The following is a 15,286-nucleotide window of genomic DNA, read 5'->3' as shown; positions in this document are numbered from 1 at the left end:
ATAATAAAAAGACGCTTGTATAATGATAATATTCAGAAAATATAAAAATTCTATACAATTCACCCCAAGTTTTTCTTTATTGTTCATATTTAAAAAATAACGAAACAACACATCAACTCTATAAAAAAATGAATATAGAACAAGTGGATAATAATTTATTAAATCATATATTATCAAAAATTCAAAAATCCTATTATAACCTTCCAGGATTGACTTATGATTCTAGGGAGTTAAAATTTTTGTGTAGGCATTAAGATAAGGAAATATTAAACAGCGTGAGTTTATCGCCATATCATGGACAAAGAAATCCTCTATTGAAAACATCTACAAATTTAAATATTTTTCGATATATGATAGACAACATAAATCGTGTTTTACAGGAGTCGGGTGATATTAGACCATTCGAATCATATTTCGATAAACTTAAATATAATCCAATTGAAGAGATTTATGAGGCCTTGTGTTTTATTTATTACTTAGATGCTCATGAAAATTATATCAATAATACAAAAGAATTTAATTGTGTAGTGAAAAATTATTCAACGGATGATGAAAAAACATTTTCCGGTAGTAGAACGGAATGTTTAATTAAAACATTAGATTTAGATTGGTGGAATAAAACAAGAAAAAAAGCTAAGATTTTTTCTATAGACACAGAAAAAAAGAAACACGTTGGCAATATATATAAATTGTTTAATGGATTAATGGGTTTTATCATGATGCATAACTCTGATGATCAAAATTTGTGGGATTCCATCGGTACTGCATATGGTGACATAAAAGGGAAAAAGGCTGTAATTATTGAAGCTATATATGCTGGCCTTATAACTAACAACGAAGTTACTCAAATTTCACAAATTCTTGCAAGCGAACTATCGCTAGATTCATCCCCAAATAAAGTAGCTGCACTTATTTACATAACTATTTTTTCATATAATATTTTGTATTTTAGTTATATAAGATCGTCGAAATTTACTTAAAAATGAGAATGTCTAATATATTATTTGAGCAATCACAATTTTCATTCTTGGTGTAGTAATTATTTTTAGACACAATTTGACAATATATTGGTAAATAATCTGGCCAAATTATAAAATCATCATTTCGAATTTTATTGCCCAATTCTAATGCAAATTTTAAACACAAACAAAAAACATTCAAAGTTTTATTTATTTCAGCATGTTTTTGTAATTCTTTGCGGAATATGATAGGAATCTGATATTTCATAAAATCTAAGCGCGACATAACATTTAAACACGCATTTTTGAGATTTGGAAAATAATGTTCTTGATTCTCATTAATCATATTAAATATTTTATCTTTATCAATAATACCCCTCGGATAAGCTAGAATTATCCTTTTAAAAATTTCTATATCTTTAGTAAAAAATAGGAAATGAAAATAGGAGTATTTTAATCTAAAAATTATTTGACTGTATATAAAAAGATAATAGATTTTTTCTTTAATTTGTAGTCTAATAATCAATAAAATATCTTTGTTTGAAATGTGGAGACCATAAAGTCTATCTATATTCTTAATTTCTAATGACATTTTAATGAAAAAATTATAATCTGATAATTTCAAATCCTTTTTTATCCAATTATCACTTCCATAGTAAGGCGAAACAGTATAAAATGATGTGGTCTCTTTTTTTTCGATGGGAGTAGACATGATACACCTTTCATGTGTTAGGGGTATAACATACTTATTATATTTTGAAAATTCACTATCCGTAAAGGGTAAAGATCGAGGGGATGTACTATTCAAGTCATTAAAATAATCCTCTAAGAAACCTTCCATATCGACGGTTGTTTCTATTCCTGGAACAAATGATTTAAAATTTGGATGGCCGCTATCCATTTTGTTAATAATACAATAATATAAGATTTTGATTACCTTATTAGATTTTATCAAATAACAATTTTAAAACACAAAGAAACTATCTTTTGAATAAATATGCGTGTATATATATATATATAATATTAATATTTATACTAAAAAATATTATCGTTTGTTAATATTGTTATTATTAATATTATTATTATTATTATTATTATTAACGGTGTAATTATTCAATTGTTTAAGAATTTTCTCAAAATATTGTTTTATGGTAGTAAATAGAAAAGGTGTGATATAGTATAAATAATGTTAAAATTTATCGCGTTTAATAAAAAAAGGTAAAATGTGGGTTGAAATTAATTAAATCCTAGAGCTAGTCTCATTAAAAATATGACTAGTAATAAATATTAAATATTTCACAGAGTAAATGATGAGGTACGTAAAAAACCCACCAACCCACTCACTCACTCACTCCTAGCCCCCCCTCCGCCGCCCCCCTCCCCCCCTTCCTATCCGCCCATTCTCAGTCCTCCCTAAACAATAAAAAGGGTGGCGATTAAAGCTAGTTGGTTAGTAAAGCACGCCGCAGCTATGGCCGAGGACGCAAATCAACTCTTTGTAGATATATTCATAAAAACCGTTACAACCAACGACAAAGTTGTAAACCCGGTTTTGGATAGTGACTGTATCTTTAATCTTTTGAAAATTCTTTATCCGGCGGCAACCGAAAACACTTTAAGTTTGCTGAAAGAAAATGGACTCAAGGAAATATTATCAAATATATCACCATTTTCATCGTTTTCATATAAAAATATAGGACTTTGTCTCGTTCCAATTTATGAAAAAGATAACATTAATAAAGAATATATGAAATCAATACAGAAGGATTTTTCGAACTTTACGATTAAAACTATCCCACAATCTCAAAACGAACACAATCAAATAAATGAATGGGCTAAATCTTGTGGGTGGATTTATCAAAATAATAATAATAACAACAACAACAACAACAAGAATAATGAAAATTTTGTTGGAAATATCGAAAATCTAACTAGAATTTACTTTATGACAAAGTCAAAATATTTTGGTGAATGGGTATATAAATTTAAAAATTTTAATACTGAATTGAGAGATTTTCATGTCGGGCCTAATAAAACAAGGAAAATACTCACGATGAAAAGATGTGAGATAGTATCCCTTAAAAATTACACTGATACATTTGGTAGTCTTATTTGTAATGTTTATGAGCTCCCCTATAAAAATAACGATATGAATATGATAGTCATTTTATCAGATAAGATTTGTTCTAAACATGAATTATTAAATCAAGTGATTATTAATTATAATAAAAACAATATTCACGAAAAACTGAAGAAAACTAAAAAAAAAATAAACTTTACGCATATATTTATGCCAAAATTTCATATTAATAACAGATTTATACTAAATGAAACTTTTATAAGAATACCAAAATTGGCTCCTTTGGTAGAAAATGCCGATTTGCGGGGAATTTTACGAGAAAACGAGAACACGCGGCCACGACCCGTTAATACAATTATTGAAACTTGTATTTATATTAATAATAATGAAAATGGAACTGAAATGGACGCACAAGCAAATGCCTGCTGTATGGATGGTGGACCTAATTATTATAAGCTTTTGAATTTGAATAAACCCTTTGTTTACAGTATTCACGATACTAAGTCTGGAAGAATAAGCATTTTGGGAATTTTTACATAACTGTAAAAAAAAACGAAAATAAAAAATTATCAGGGTTATTTTCCCTAGCTTTTATATTTATAGTATTACTAATATTTATAAATGTGCGTCGATATTCGCACAAATTCTTTACAATGTTTGAAGCCTGCCTCGTTCGAAGCAGCATTCTCAATAAAGCCACCAATGCCATCAAGGAGTTGTTAAATGAGGCGACATGGGTCTGTACAGAATCTGGCATCCAACTACAGGCCATAGATACCAGCCACGTTTCTCTGGTATCTCTTAATCTACTAGCCGAGGGTTTTGATGAATACAAATGCGATCGCAATCTAGTTATGGGAATAAACATCTCCGTTATGTCCAAAATATTAAAGTGTGCTAATGACGATGATGATGTTATAACAATAAAGGCCAAAGACGGTTCGGATACGATCGCATTTACCTTTGAGTCTCACAGTCAACAAAAAAAATTCTAAGTATATAATGAAATTAATGAATTCAGATCAAGAATATTTAAATATTCCTGATATTAATCACAATTGCATAATTAGAATGCCATTAAATGAATTTTCCCTTGTCTGCAGAGATCTTAGTCAATTTGGAGATTCCATAAACATTGCTTGCATTAATGATTGTGTGAAATTTTCAACGGCCGGTGATATTGGCACCGCAAATATAAAATTTACAAAAACGTCTAGTGTAGATAACAAAGAAAGGGCCGTAAAAGTTGAGGTACAAGAACCCACCAAGATGACCTTTTCATGTATATGCCTTAATTTATTTACCAAAGCTACCGCCTTTTCTCCTAGAGTATCTCTTTTTGTGTCCCTTAATATGCCTATGGTTGTGGAATATAGTATTGAAGGCGTTGGCAACATTCGCTATTTTTTGGCTCCAAAAATAGAGGAAGAGAATAATAGCTAAATATTATTTTCGTAAATTACTTTAACAACCGTTATTACCACACTGTATTAGTGTAGTTGTGTTTTGTATAAGTGTTTGTCCAGTAAATTTATTTATATATTAATAATAATTTTATTAAATTATTTCTATATATAATTGAGTTTTAAATATGAAATAATTTAGTTTTCCTATATCTATTTTATATTTTTTATTAATTTTATTAAATTTATAAGAAGGGACGCTTGGAATATATGGACTGAAAAACAATAAGAAAATAAAAATTAATTAATAATTATAAAAATAAAGATAGATCAATTTTTTAGAAAATATTAATCGGAAGATAATTATGAGCATGTTGTTGGGGTGCTATGACCAAGAGATATTTAATGATTATTATCCAAACAATATCTTTACTCATCCAAATTTTAAACAAATTTACGAAAGAAAAGACATCGCAGAAGAATATCACGTTCATCAAAAAATACTTTTTCAGTGTACAAATCAAATGTCATATAAAAAAGAAATACTACCCAATAAACAACAAAACTTTTTATCATACGAACATTTTGAAATATTACCAGGAGAAATAGACCGGTTGTATGGATATATAGAGGTTGTCGTTAATCAAAATCAATATTATCCATGTAGAACATGTTTAAGAGTTGATAAAAAGCAGCAACATATGCCCTTGTATATTGAGTTTGTAAATAAAATTGGTCCCCCTTATAACATTCCCGATAAAATGTTTATAACCGAGAATTTTGAAACGTTTTTTTATAATGCACTATTTAGAATTTTTTCTTGTGAACTTTGTGATTTTTTAAAGCAATATGATGATATTGATGTAAATAAATATTTTCCCGATAATGACGAGGGATTTGCAAGTGAAACTTCAGACGAAGAATATAATAGCGATGGAATGAGAAATGAAGAAGATGGGGTTAGATGTTAGAAGAAGAAAAATAAATGTATTGATTGGGGGTGGGGGGAGGAGAGAGAGGGAAGGGGAACCATTATTCCAATATCATCATGAATTATATATTTTCAGTTATTATCATGAAAAATTTGCGGAGTGTATGAAAATAAATGATAAACAAATCCAATCCAGTATATATAAAAACAAACGAATTGAGAAAGAAATACGAATCCTTTTATTTCATATTCATTCCCTCTTATTCGTTACCTGCCATCATATCTAATACACAATAATACAGTCTATAAATTGGCACAAGATATGGTATTAGTTGACCCTAATAGCTATTATCAGACAAAATAATAATTGTAAACGCAAAAAACAAAATTGCATAGAGTAGTTAGAAATATCTTCCTCACATTTAAATAAAAAAAATAAAGAATGTGAGTTATACAAAAAGACAAAAAAAATCAATCGCATATAATATATTTATATATATAAAAAATTGATGATAATTATGTTTGCCACGTAATAGTAGTAACATATGCAGTTATATACTCTCCATAGCATTCCTCGCAAAAAGGTGTTTATAAACAAAACTTTTATTACACTTTATTTCAAATTGTTATGAAATATATGATTTAAAAAAAAATACGATGACATTGACATGAATAAATAAATATCTTTCTATTTCTATGAAACGAAAATTATAATGAGCTAATGTTGTTGGAATTGAATCCAAGTATAAAAGGGGAAAGTATTCACCAAAGCTAACCATTTGTTCTAGGGATGGATTTAGATAACATAAACAGCGAGGACGAGGGATTCGCAAGTGAAACTTCAGACGAAGGATATAATAGCGACGAAACGAAAAATGAAGAAGGTGGTTATACGAAAGACGATCTTGAAATAGACGTTGAATATTATCATAGGTATAGAATGAAAATGGAAGAAAAGATATTAGTGGAAAGACGGGAACCATTTTTCCAACATCATCATCATCAACAGAAAAAATAAACGCATGAATTTTTAGTAATGGAATTCACAAAAAACGTTTTTTTTATATTTAAACAACAAATAAAACGCTCGTGGCTATCATCTTTTTAATTATTACCAAAAAAAATTGACTAAGTGTATAAAAATAAATTATAAACGTCTATATAAAATATACATAAAAGTTGATAAGTATTCCAATATAGCATATATAAAATTTACAAACAACCATTATAATGCTATATGTAGTACTAAATTTATTATCGCGGTCGTTTGGTAGTATTTCTAATAATGAATTGTTTACGGCCGAGAATGTTTAAACATTTTTCACGTTCGGTCTCTTTTGGAATTTGTTTAGATAAAATTATAGAATCATAGAAAAAAAGGAAAATGTCAGTCAATGTATTTAGATTTTTAAATGGTTGGTTGTATGTAATATATATAAATATTATTATTTAATTGTTTAGATATAAAAAATATAATAATGTTTCCCATTTGGGAAGATTATAAAATTCACGGGTTGAAAAAAAATTTGAATCATATACAAAATATAAAAAGAAAATATATACTACGCGAAGAGGCCATATTTCCAAATGACGAGCTTGACCATTATTTCATTAGAATAGGATTAATAGAAATGAAGCCCCATAAATATGGAAATTCATTGATAATTAATTTGCCCACGGTTTTTGGGGCCGTTTCACCCCAGGAAGTCCTTCTTGGACTTGTATGTCCCAATGAAAGTACGAATAAATATTATGAAAAAATATTTTATTGGTTTGTAGAAAATCCAATGTGTGATTTATACAACAAATTTAATATGTCTATTTCACAACAAGGTATTGATTTAAGTAATCCCATATCAGCTTTAGGTGAACTTATTACGCCATGCAGAAATAAGAATATTTGGTTTTTTAAGAATGATTTATTTAATTGTCAAAAACTGAAGATATTTATAAAACTAACCACTTCAGATATGATCGAGATATTAAAAAACTGCCCTGATCCTAGTATAAGTTTAGATTCTAATAATTATCTTATTGATGCTCCCGAAAAATTTGTACAAATAATAAACGAATTGAGAAAGAAACACGAATCGTTTGATTTCATATTCAATTTTATTCATTATCTACCCTCGCATGTATCGCATCTAATAGACGATAATGCAGTTTATAAATTGGCACAAGATATTGTATTAGTTGATTCTAATTGCTTTTACCAGAAAAAAATAACCGCAAACACAAAAAACAAAATTGCATTGAGCATTATTAAATATGGAAGAATATATTTCATGTCTTAAAAATAAAAGTGAAATACCAGAATATTTTTTCATGCACAATAAATATTCCACATAAATGTAAGAAATATAACGAGAATAATCTAATAATTTATGAAGTTATTTATTCAATTAATGAAGGCGACTTGGTAACTTCATTTAGAAATATCCTCCTCACAAATAAACAAAAAAATAAAGAATATGGATTATATTAATAAAATAGAAAAAAAAACAATCGCACATATAATATTTATATATCATAAAAAAATGATAATTATTTTTGTCACAAAATTAATTAATTGGTTGTTAATTTTACCTGCAAAGGATTACATATATATATATATAGATATAGATATCAATTACTTACCACTATCGCAGCTCCTTTTTTCTTCCTGTATTTCAAAAGAACGAGCAAATAAATCGTCACTACCAAGTCGAAGTGGCGTATCTCAGTTTTTTCACTTTTTCAGGAGAGCCATCTAAAGTTTTTGAGCTAATGTTTCTGTTAACTGCTCGTTTACTTTTAAAGGTAATAAAAATCAATTTGGTACAGAGCTTTTCAAAAGAATGTAGTTTGCCTTGAGTGTAATATAATGAAAATTTTTTTACTCCTTCCCATGTTTAGGGGGGGTTGAAATAGATACGCCCTTTCGTCGTTTACGAACATTTCAAAACACTTTAGTTACGCCTTGATTTACAGAATACATCAGTTATGCTAAAAATTTGCATCTTTTTCTTATGAAGATCCCTGTCTTTACCGTTCACATTGTCGCAAAAAGCATTAGTATGATTACTTCATCATTGAGGCTGATATTGGTTTTATAGTTCGTCTGTTAATTCATTCACATCATGGATATTAAACTTATTTTTTTTGTTTTTTTGTTTTTTTTAGAGATATTTTAGAAATGACTTTTGGAAATTATTGCTTGGGTGAACATTTCATGATACTAGAGAATAATGAAGAAAAAAATAATAGTTCATACTTTATTGACAATATTTAATAATAAAATACTTCCTTGATGTACACACGATAAAATCTGTTAAAGCTGTTTTTACGTTTTTAAGAAAGATTGTTTTTGGTACATAAGTGGTATGAAAACTTGTTAGTTTAGTGTGGTAAATATCTGAAGAAATAAACATACTCTGTACCTCTGACAACTGGTAAGGCACTATTACAAAGTGGCATCAAATCTTCATACTTCTCCTTAGTGATCTTTGGAGGTTCAGTGTAGAGTTTATTAAGCAGTATATTGTTTGGGTCAAGCTGCATTCGTTGCTTCAGTGTTATAGATCTGAAGTGTTCATTTACGTGACTAGTCTTGGAGAAAATGTTATCGACAGAACTCTTTTGCACCATTACCTCTCTCATTTCTGTCCAGTTAACAGAATTTCCTTGGTCGTCTATTCTAATGGATAGTATACGAAATAATTGTCTTAAAATTGAGAAAATAAAGAGTCTGGACTGGATGAACAAAATAAGGATTTTTTTCCTTGCTAGTCGAAAAATGGTTATTAATTGCGAAGGCACATAAAGGTCACCAACATTGTTAAGGGCAGTACTAATGGCACTGTGTGCAGAGTCACCTTCGTTTTGGCCGTGATAGGGCTCGAAGAAAATCAGGTGTATCTTTTCTATACGTCTCAGTCTGCTTACTGAATGCAAGAGCATGGCTGTGATTACAGAATTTTCATTTTGTCCAGGACACCCATCAGCAAACAGTTTTACAGTTCTGACCCCAGAAGCATCCAGTTTATCTAGGTAAATACTTAAGCAGGTGGCAATTTAAGAGGATCCTCGTTTTCCTTGTCCTTCATGCCAAGTAAAACAATGACAAGCCTTAGATTGCAAGTCATATATAGTAAGATTATAGTTAGCCAATCTCCTTTTATAATAAAGCATGTTATCATTTGTCCTTGGGAGGTAAGTGACCACCTGGTGGAGGTCAAATGTTGCTGTAGTGAGAAAAGGATCCGTATCATGTTTAGCTCCATCTTTCTTTCTCCTTACAGCTTCCTTCTCTTTTATGTGTTCTTGAAATCGGTCTTGAAGTTCTGTTTTCTTTTCTGTATTTCCTTTTCTGTAATTTTCGCACAGCTTACAGAGATCCTTCTTAGGATTATGGAAGGAAATATTTTGGCCCCTTAGGACAACGCAATAAGTTGTGTAGCTTGCCGATATGCCTCTTGGAGAATTTTCTTTTAAAATCATAGCATGCATTTTCTTTTTGTTAAGGTCTGGATGCAAATAATCTCGCGTTGAATTTTGACGACAATAGTGGGATTCCATTCGTCGAGATCGATTAACATGCTCAGTGATTGCTTGTCTTCTTGTTTTGTCCTCTTTATCATAACTTGTAGATCTACCCCCTCTCTTGTCTTTTTCCACTGTACCTGTAGACTGTCTCTTACTAATGGGTGCTTTAAGAGTTTTTTTCCGAGATATTACGGGTACTCAAAAGCATAGTTTTGCAAACAGGCAGATGTTCTCCGTTCTTTGGCAAGGAGTAGTACGAAGAAAAAGATCTTCTAGAACCCTGATCTTTCACAGTTCTCTGCTTTACCTTGGTCTCTTTCACAAAGCGAACAATAAACTCTCTTTGCAGTTGAAGACTATTAGTTCCGTAATAAGCTTGAAGTATGTCCTTCCTTTTCTGCTTCTGAGAATGACGAACATTTTTTACTTAGTTTGCTGCAAGTAACTCCATTACGACTAGGTTTAATAATGTTCCGTGCTGCAACAATTTTCCTTATTTTGGGGCTTTCATATTCATTACCCCTTAGTCTGTTTTCATGAGCCGTCACCTTATTTTCTTTCCTTTTAACAATGCAAGGAAGAGCACCGTCCTCTCTTTCCGATCCGTCCACACGAAAGTCTTCACGTTGTTTTTCAATTGCATGTTTCCTAATCTACAGTATTAAATTGGCCTTGGTGTTTTTGGAGAGAGAGAGAGAGAGAGAGAGAGAGAGTGAGAGAGAGAGAGAGAGAGAGAGAGAGAGAGAGAGAGAGAGAGAGAGAGAGAGAGAGACGTAATTTGAAGTCTATGTTATGCAGTGTCGCAACTTTCAACGATATGAACGATTTTATGATGTCATATATGTTCGTTAAAACATTTTTGTAGGGTTTGTTTTGTTTACACTCAAGCGTAAATCAGTTAAATTTATTGTACAGTGATTTAAATGATATTACAACTAGGCGTATCACAAGATACGCCTGTTCGCCAAGTAGATATTGCTCTTTTTGAAACACTACAAAGAGACGTAACTTTAGTTACGCCTATACGTTTTGTGAATGGTTACTCTTTTTTTATTTACGCCCTCACCTAAAGATGCTCTAATTCAGCAACCGTTAGGCGTACAGATACGCCACTTTGTCACACTATAAAACTCGCCGCGAGAAACATATTGGTGATATTATCTCAATTTTCAACTTTTTGGAGATACGCCCCTTTGTCACGGCAGTGACGAAATGTACGCAGTGTAATGATATCTCTTCCCCCTTTTTTTACTTGTTTCTCGTTGTGGGTACACCGAGACACTATTTTTGTGTACACATTATACCCGCCGACATTAGCTTTTACTGTTATACTTTTTGTTTTGTTTATATGGCTATTAGCTAGTTTAAAAAATAAAAGACCACCAATTTATATATTTTTAACTAACCAACTACAACCTTTTCTCTAATTAGGCTAAACTACGTTAATTGGTTTGTTGGTCAAAAACGACGCAAAATATTTTTAAAGCTTTTTTATTCATAGACAATTACACCTTTTTTTTATTCATATCATTCACCAATCTTTTAGATAATCTATATACATTATTGTCGGCATCCAAAAATATATTATTTTTTTCATCATATTGAAGATATACTGTCAATAAATCTTTTTCCTTAATTTTGATTATTGTGTCTTTATTTATTACAATTATGCCATCATATGAAACGAGCCTTTTAAATTCTAGCAAATTTTTATGATGTGACATAATAGCGGTATGGAAAAAAAGTAGGTTGATTGGTTATAATACTTTTTTGTGAAAATTATATAAATAAAACACATAGAAAATATTTCAAATTGTTGATGATATTTAAACTGGTTGTTTATTTCACTATCATATATCTTATTTTTTCTTTATAAAAAAATGATAATTAACCATAAAACGAGAACAAAAACAACGACAATAATAATACATTTGATTATACTCTTGGTAATTATTATCATTCTTCATATCATATTTTCAAATTTTACTAATAAAAATCAGATATCACTGCTTTATTTAGATAAAAACAATAGTCAACAAATATTACAAAAAGAAGATAAGGGAGTGGAAATATATAATGTATTACCATACACCGCAACAACAAACAAAATGCCTTCTTGGGATATAGAAAATGAACACGAACACGAGAATGAAAAAGAAATTAATCCTCCTTTTTTCACTTGTTCCGAAAAAGAAAATATTTCAAAAAAATCATCATCATCATCATTTTTTCTTAATAATAATGAAGAATGTTTAGATATAAAATTTCCTATATATGATAAAACATCTCATAGTTTATTATTATTTCCTAAAATTAATCAAAAATATTTATTACCCAATAGTAAAGAAATACCTTATCATAATAAATTTGGTGGATTCGTTTACTGTGGTTTTGGGAAATTATTATTTGATATAAAAACTAGTAATAACTGGTCTTGTTTTTGTTATGCTCCAGAATATTTTGGAGGAGAAATGTGCGATGAACCTCAACAAAAAATGATTAAGGAAAATAAATGTATTAAAGTTGCACATAGAACTAATATTCTTAATGAAAATATATCATCCTTTAATCCTTTTATTGATGGCATCTGTACTCATTGTATTTCTCCGGAAACTCAAGTACCCGTTGTTAACGCAACATTTCCTTTGTGCAAAGAAATTAATAGTGAGGTAGAAGAAAATGAAATTGTAGTAACAAAAAATGAAAATTATTTCAAAGATCCGTGCAAATATGATGCATTAAATCATCATTTATATAACAGCCCAAACAATAAATATGTACCAGGTTACGGTTGTGTTTGTGATTTTCATAATGGCTTTGTTGAAGGGATATTAGAAAACCGCAAGAGCCCAAAAAAAGGAAGAAAAAGACGAAGAAGAAGTGTCAAATGTGTGCATTAAAATTGGAAAAAATAACACAACTTCATTTCATACAACAGATATTGCATATCATACACTGAATAATAATTTTAAGCCCATACAAGTACATTCTTATAAAGAATTAGAAAGTCCATTTAATATTATTTTTCCCAACAAAAAAGAAATTTTAGTAAAACAACATTCTTTGAAAAAGGCAAACAATCATGATTGGTTAAATAGAGTTATCAAACCATCAAGAGAATTTCCAATTCGTCATATGCATCACCCATATAAAAAATGGTCGGTCGTTCATAAGAAATTTTTAGTTAATCAATATACTCAAAAAGAGTTAACCCATCCAATATCTGCCCTTAGATTAGCAACGGGAAGGGGATTTGAAACTAAACACTGGTATGAAACAGCTAATAATCGTTTTTTGAATAATGCAGTACTTGGGCGTCCTATAGTTTATACATTTCATAATAACAACACACCCTGGACGGGAAAAGTCTTTTTAAATCCATTGGGAGCAGTTTATCGTCAATATTACCGGGCTACTATTTTATCAAAACCAGGAGAAATTGTAAAATTACAGTTAAGGGGTTATAAGCAAGAAGAGTATCCCGATAATTCTATTATCGCCTTAACGCCCGATTATAAAACAGAAATGATGGATAAAAATCAAATTGTATACGTTTCTTCGATTTTTCTAACTTACAAAGTAGAAGATTAAGTAATTAATCAACTAACGCTTTTATACATTATTAAAACCCCGCAAAATAATATAACGGTATTAATTTAACAAACAAACATAGGTGTTTATAATTACTACACTCTTTTTCTTATTTATAGCCAAATTACTTAAACACAACTACTTGGGAAATAATTTTATGTTGGTAACAATTATAGAAAATATATACTGTATATATATATGTATATATTTATTATAGTGAATATATATATATATATGTAAACTAATAATTTTTATTAATATCAATAATATTATTGTTGATAACACTTACATAATGTATGAAATAAAAGAAACCCACGGAGATTTGTTTACGTGTCCAAAAAATGTATCATTGGCGCATTAAGTTTCCCGGGATTTTTACATGGGGGGTGGAATTGCTTTAGCTTTTAAGGAAAAATTCGATAATGTTCAAAAACTTAAAAATCAAAATTGTAGTGTGGGTAATGTAGCCATTTTAGATGAAAATGAACGATTCATTTACTATTTAGTAACCAAAGAAAAGTACTGGGAAAAACCTATATATGAAAACTTGTCTAGTTCTTTGTTGTCCATGAAAAATCATGCATTTAAAAATAATATATCTAAAATAGCGATGCCCCGTATTGGGTGTGGAATAGATGGTTTAAAATGGTCACACGTTAAAAATATTCTTAGTGATATTTTTCAATTTACAGACATTGAAATAAATGTTTATTATTTATAAGATACCGAATAAAAGCATTTGCTTTATTATTGTTATTCTGATATTACAAGAGGAAAAATTGGAGGGGGTTGCATGATTAATTTATCATTTCTCTCTAATATTTTTTTGGTTTTTTCATATATATTAAAAAGACTTTTAAAGTTTGATATTAAAATAATCCACGTTATGATAAGCATAATAATTATAAAGAATAAAACAATTTTATAATATTTCATATACCTAGTTTTTTATTTTACTTAAAAAATATAAGATAAAAGTAGCCTTCTTGTCTTGATTATTAATTACGTATACTTCTTGTGGTTAATACAATTCTCATCATGCAGGTTTTTATAAAAACCTTAACAGGCAAAACTATAACAATAGACGCAAACCAGTCTGATACTATAGAAAATATAAAGTATAAAATTCAAGATAAAGAAGGCATTCCAGCAGACCAACAACGCCTTATATTTGCAGGCAAACAATTAGAAGACAATCGGACACTTTCTGATTACAACATTCAAAAAGAAAGCACCATACATCTCGTCTTAAGACTAAGGGGTGGGGGGGGCGGGGGAAGCACCTCATAATAAAATAAAAGTTATTAAAACTTAATCCAAACAACATATTTTTGTACAAAATTTTCTCTGTATTTTATTATCATCCCCCCATTTGGGTAAAATCATTTGTATATAATTTTGATTTGATAGTAATTCATTTTCCTCTTTACTAAATTTTTCGTTTAATAACTGGTACTCATATTCGGATAATTTTAACCCAATATTAATATCATTACCGTAAGCTTGATTTTTATAATAATCTTTCTCTGCAAGAATATCATTAATTTTTTTTGACTCTTCGTCTTCATTTTTGTTTTCATTTGTGATATCCATTACTTTTTTTATATAAACTGATTCTTTAATATTGTTTTCTATCATTCTATGAATGCATGATTGAATAATGGGGGGAAGGCGTGAATTTTCATTAATATTTTTACACTCATTTGCAAAAATATGGGCAAAATCTTTTGGGGTAATTGATAATTTATCAACATCAATAAGATTTTGATTCAACAATTCACCTTCTAGATAATCTCTT

At 29.3% G+C, this 15,286-nt stretch overlaps 1 pseudogene; it reads left to right on the top strand.

The window, feature by feature from the left end:
* The first annotated feature begins 3,692 nt into the window (after window positions 1-3,692).
* Window positions 3,693-4,482, top strand: LOC137648397 (proliferating cell nuclear antigen-like; annotated as a pseudogene).
* Window positions 4,483-15,286: the final 10,804 nt, after the last annotated feature.

Source organism: Palaemon carinicauda, chromosome 10 (assembly GCF_036898095.1).
Source record: "Palaemon carinicauda isolate YSFRI2023 chromosome 10, ASM3689809v2, whole genome shotgun sequence".
Lineage (NCBI taxonomy): Eukaryota > Metazoa > Arthropoda > Malacostraca > Decapoda > Palaemonidae > Palaemon > Palaemon carinicauda.
This window is presented reverse-complemented; position numbering and strand designations above follow the sequence as displayed.